Source organism: Fukomys damarensis, unplaced genomic scaffold, assembly GCF_012274545.1.
Source record: "Fukomys damarensis isolate Sample0158 unplaced genomic scaffold, DMR_v1.0_HiC HiC_scaffold_18, whole genome shotgun sequence".
NCBI classification, from domain to species: domain Eukaryota; kingdom Metazoa; phylum Chordata; class Mammalia; order Rodentia; family Bathyergidae; genus Fukomys; species Fukomys damarensis.
The window spans coordinates 16,092,369-16,098,655 of record NW_022900930.1 but is presented as its reverse complement, the minus strand read 5'-3'; the positions used below and the strand labels follow the sequence as shown (position 1 = coordinate 16,098,655).

General features: G+C 35.4%; 1 pseudogene; it reads right to left on the bottom strand.

Annotated features, from left to right (window-relative positions):
• Nucleotides 1-3,213, bottom strand: part of LOC117286792 — a 5,828-nt pseudogene extending 2,615 nt beyond the window's left edge.
• Between the last annotated feature and the right edge of the window lie 3,074 nt (nucleotides 3,214-6,287).

Below are 6,287 nucleotides of genomic sequence, written 5' to 3'. Positions count from 1 at the left end.
GCCCAAGTTTACCCCCGGAAAAAAAAAAAAAAAAAAAGAACACGAAGTTCGCAGAGCTCCACCCAGGGACATGAACAGTGACATTTTATAGGCCGAACCGGGAAACAAAGAAAACAAATCATTCTGAGTGGCTCTCATTAGACATATTTTTGATTTGGACATGATATCATTGATTGGCTGCCTGTAACAAAGTGAAACTTTCCTGTTTATGATTGGATGACACTTGGTTGTTTAATAAGTATACTGCTAAATTAGGTGTGAGCATATTATGTAAGAAATCAAATATGGATGCAGCCTCAGTCCAATGGCCTCCTTAGTTCCCTCATAATTGAAACTTCTTTTTCTTGGGAAGAATATCTATCACCAAAACTATGACATACTGGGCTATTCATCTGACAGTTTTAAGTCATCACTGATGCAAATCACAACTCCAGTATACTAATCCATCAAAGATACATATGTGTGTGATTTATTATATCTTAAGTATCCCCTGCTAAACTTAAGATTCACTACTCTCCCTCACACAGATACAATTCCCTCTTTTTTCAAGTAGGAGAGGTTTACTCAAGACTATATATGCCTCTTTCAGTCTAATGTATAGGCTGTATGTTTTCTTTAATTTAGTTACTTAGGCTGTGACTATATGAATGAAACTTTCCAGTCACTAAAAATATAATTGTTTCACTCCAAATAATACATCCACAGACCTCCTTCTTCTCGGAGTACCTGGAGTGTAGAACATATGAGCCTTCCACATGTATAAGTTGCCTCAAATCCACAGAGCTCACATAAACACTGCTAAGAGAAGTGTCTGTCTGGGTGAGAAATAACCACCAATAACAACCACAGACAAGTAGGAGACAGAAATAATGGCCAACCGGTGAGGCTATACCTTTGCCTTTAGTGCCTCTAAAGATTTTGCAAAGTTACATTTTTGTGACCATCTTGTAAGTGGAGACACTTCAGGTTATATTTTCCAGATGGAGGCATAAGCTAGAAGAGTTAAAATATTAACTGATAGATGGAGGTGAAGAAGCTACAACTGTAAAATCTGGCCGGTGTGATGTCAACGTTTATGATTTCCTATGAACCATGTTATGTTTTGTGGTAAATTAGAGTTACAGCTATTAAACATTTGTCAAATAATGAGTGACAATTTCCAATGAGTTCCTCACTCATCTTTTACCATGCTGGAATGTTTTGTATGGCAAAATGTTTAGGATATAAAAGAAAGGACACTGCAAAGCAGTATTTTCTCCAACTCTCATTTCTACCCTAGTACTAGAGGAAAGAAAAATTGGTGCTGTCCACTACAGCTTTTTATTATTCAAAAGAACACAAAACATTGATTACTTTGATACCGAAGGGTCAATGTGCCCATGTAAGTGCTGGTGAAGGAGATCCAGTTTCACTAAGAAAGGCCTCCTGTTAGAGAAGCACTTCTGACAGAATTGAAAATGTATGACTTTGACCTTGACAGCAGCATTTCAAAAATGCCTACCTAGATAAGCCAAGTGACTGCTGCATCAGTCACGTAATTCTGCTCCTCTTTGCTCTGTTATTTTGTTTATATCTAGATGTCTCTCTCCTCAAACCTTGCATATTCATAGGTAGGGTTCTTGGGAACTGATTGGATCACAGGGGTGATACACAGTGGATTAGTCCACTGATTAATTCATAGGTATGTGTCGTAGGGAGATAAAGTCTATTTGGCGAAGGTGGGATACTGGGGGTGAGACCCAGAAGGGTCTATCTCCCTCCCTGCGTCCTTCATCTCTCTCTCTCTCCCTCTCATTCCTTGATCTCTCTCTCTTTCTCTGCTTCCTGCTGCCATGCTATGCACTGTTCCTCTTCTGCCATGACCACAGCCATGCTGCCCTGTGTTTGGCCCCCTGATAATGGACTGGCACCTCTTTAAACTCTGAGCCAAAATAAAAACTCTCTTCCTTTAACTTTTGTGTGTCAGGTATTTTGTCTAAGCAATGAGAAAATAACTAAGACACCTGCCAAGGTGATCTCTATCGTTTAAAACTATCACAGTTTCCATAATTCATGTGGAAATGCTTTTGACTGAATTTTTAAAAACAATATACAGCTATTGCTTAACACAGCTGTGAATTACATCTGCACATAACAGACTGCTATGTAAGCTAGTCTCATTGTTGAGTATAATCCAGTGATTATTCTCTATCCTATCCATGTTACTTGGTATTTATTATATCCCTGTCATAGAATTTGAAGCTGGGATAGACTTAATAATAATAAAGGCACCGTTCTCAGAAGTTCCATTCCAACTGGAAAGGAGAAACTGGTAACAATTTGATAAAAAGATATCTTAAAATTATAAAAAATAATTGCGCAGGAGCCTGTGGGAGGAAATCCTAAAAGTATTTTAGAGCATAAAGATGTCACATTAGGTTTGTAAGATAAAAATTTGAGATAAGAAAATATTAGCATTTGTTTAATTATTTTAATATGCAAATAAGTACACATTGAATCAATATGTGGTTGTGGATTATGTTGACATCCTAAACCCTTGATCCTGTGCCAGCACGTCAATCTCACGTCACACATGCTGCCACATGCATACCTAAGGAATTATGAAAACTCCAAATGAGTGCCGATCTAATATATTCGTTTGTGTTTTTAGGAGATGGCGATAATTTACAATTTTCATATACCTAGTTAAATAGATTTGTAGATCACGTTATCTGATTGAAAGTCAACTAGCACACATCAAAAAGCAAAGGCTTTACAAAGACTGTTCCACACAATGAACAAATGATCGATAATACTATTTAAAAGAACAAGCAAAGTATAAAAAGAAAATGGCAGAAATTGCATTGTGTTAGCCAACCCGACTCCATCTTCGGTCTCAACAGCAGTTTGTACCTGTGCTTGCACAAAGTGCTTGTGCTTGGACAGCGCACCCGAAACCCCTACATCCTGCTTGGCAGTAAACTTGCTGCAGTTGCAGGATGTTTTGTCGCTCACCTCGTGTGTGAAACTTCCTTGTGCCCCAACCCCCAACCTGGCATGGTTCTGCTTCTGTAAAATTCTGCTTGCTCTTTCCTTGAGTCCTCCCCAACTGAAAGCTTGATTTAAAAGAAGAAATCACACCATTTCTGAGGGCTGAGAGAGCTTTCCAGGAACTAGCTGGCCTTGGCCGCCGGCTTTAATAAACGGACTCAAATCTGGCGGAGTGTGGAGCATCTCGATTGTTCTAAGCACTCTTCCATAACAGTGTTCTCCTCAACGGACTATGATCAATCAAATTAGGAGGTAAGAATGACAATGATGGATCAAGCAGTCCATTAAAATGAAAATTTTGAAAATATCGAGGAACTTGAAATTTTCCAATAATACAGTATTTGAAATATTTATTCACATCTACTTCTTTAGCAGTAAACCTCAGCTCGACTTTATATGATGCCTCGGGATATTAGTAAATATAAAAATATCAGCATTAGGATCATTTTTAATGAGCATTAAAAAAAAAGAAAACAAGCTTCACCAATTTTAAGTGCTATTTTAAGTCACTCAATACCCAATAGGACTTGACAAAATTCTATTAAGTTTAAGGATAATGCTAAAATACTCTCTTGAGGATTGATTGATTGATTGATTGATTGAGACAATCAAGTTTCACTGGAAACTTGGATCAATCCTCCTGCCTCAGCCTTCTGAGTACTGGTATTACAGGCATGCACCACCATACCTGGCTGTGAGTTTTTTGTTTTTGTTTTTTTTAAATAAATAGACTACTGCTTTGAAGTAAACTCTCCCTGTTATAGTAATATGTATGAAGCCATACAGTGACATGCTAATATTTTATAGACAAATATATTATTAAAGATGTAGACAAACTAGTAAAACAAATCACACATTATACTGTTTTTGCTATACAGATGGACAAAACTGCAGCCTTTTTAGCCACTCTAAACTAATAGGGTTTGGGTAGCTTCTATTTCAATAATGAAATACACTGAAAAAATATGTTTTTTTGCCCTTGCCCTCAAAGCAAAGATGTTTTGAAGAAAATTTGGCCTCTAGAGTAAAAAACTTGTTAAGAAAATGAAAAACAAATAATATTTCAGCACAAAGCTGTGCAGGCAAAACTTCCATCAGAACAGCTGTTTTTAGTAAAATCTGGTACAGAAAGAGCCACAAGTGAATTTCAATCAGTCTATCAATCATAAATAAAAACTGAATCAAAAAAGTGGAAGTGTGGAAGGAGACTGAATATGCCTGCTATGTGTATTTTTAAAAAGCAGTTCTAGAAACTGTAAAGAATCTTTTACTATAATTTAATTAGCTAGAAATGACCTGATATCATGTTTTGCTTGGAAAGTATTTATAGAGTTTTTGTTTCTGAATAAAATGCAATTTATTTTTATATATTGATTTTATATCCAGAAAGCTGATATTATAAAATTTTATTGGGAGTGTTTATTTTGTATTTTTCCATAATCATCTTATGACAATAATGAAAAACTGTGTTCTTTCCATTCCATTAGTTACAAATATGTACTTATTTTTCTTCCTTTACTAAGTTAGCTAAAATATTTAGCACTTTGTTAAATAAAATTGGTAATATCAGGAAACTTCATATTTTTCCTACATAGAGTGACCACTATCTTCTTTTCTCTACTAACTATTCTGTTGGATATAGATTTATCAATTTATGTTTAAAGAAGTTTAATTCTGATTAAGAATTTATTTGGATGAATGGGTACTTTTCTTTATAGTTGATATGATAATAGATCTTCTTGGTATTTAATGTGGCACATTTCATTCTTATGTCAAAATCAGTCATTTCTGGGATGGCTTTATTATTGCTGTATGTATTATTGTTGTGTGTTTGTGTATTTATGTATGTTACTCATTCACAGAGAATCTAACCAATAACAACAACAACAAAATTAGACTGCCATTAGTATCATGTACCATCCAGTGTCAGAAAACAAGGAGTAAAATACCATAATGTTTTAGAGGAAAAGAACATCCTACTAGAGAGTATTTTGACTGAGTTTTTTTTTATGGAGAGAGGTAGCAGACAGGCCTCCTCAAATATGAAATAACTTACACAATATATTACTTTTTAATCACTGCTAAGAAAAACAAAACTCCATATTAAAATTTAATTGGTGAGAGCAATACTAATAATTCATCACATTAAGTAATGAGACCCTTAGAGAATTCAAGGATGGTGCTATTGTTATAGACTTTGTGATTCCTCGCAACTCCACTCAAACCTAGAATGAATATGTGAAAATGGTCGCAGAAGAAAATATGTGATATAAATTTTGTTATGTCAAATTATTGATGCAATTTACAAAAATGAGCTAAATGGAAGTGAAAACAGCAAAAATGCCAAGGCTTTATGCTATGGATCAGGTGATATATAAATTTAAAAGATACAGTTTATGACAAATAGCTGAGGCCCTTCTGGTAACTATTATTTATTTTTATCCATGGAAGGATATTTTCTGAGAGGACTATTTTCTTTTTTTTTTCTTTTATTGAGTTTATTGGTACATTTTAGGTCTACAGTACAATTACATTCATCTTTGGGATCTTATACCTTTACATGACAGGTCTTGGTTCTCATTTTTTCCCCTTGTCCATGCCCTGCCTTCACCCCCTCCTCCCCTCCCCATTTACAAACAATTTATTTCCATTTTTTCATTTTGTCATATTTTTTTTCTTTTCCCTTATTACCTTTCTCCTACCCTTCCCATTTTCCCTACACCTTTAGCCATTTTTTTCTTATTTCACATGGTCAGTTAGAGGACTATTTTCTGTGTTTAGGAAATTAATATTTAAATTTCAGCAGTTTTATGATATTCTCAGTTTTACCAGAGATTTTTAAAATTAAATTTAATCAAATTCAATTTAATGTTATAAAAGCAGTATGTTATACAATCACATTTTAAAAATCATCTTTTTGCCTTATTCCTTCTACCTACACAAACTGTGTTTTATTCAGGGATCTTGCTCAAAAAGTGGAGTTTATGCCAGGTGGTCTAAAAGAAGGACTTGAATATGGTGATGATTTGCACTTATTTGCAGAGCTAACTACAGACAGGTAGGTCACATTAAGGGAATCTACAGATTGACAGCACCAAAAAGTTGGTGCCATCCCTCTTCCTGGAGGGCCAGATGAGAGATGTGGTGGCTCCCTAAACAAAAGCTAATGTCTGCAGTCCAAGGAAAGCTGCACTTCAGTAACCCGAGCCACAGCTGCAGGAGCTGCCCCTCGTGAGCTGAAGCCATGAGGAGAGGCA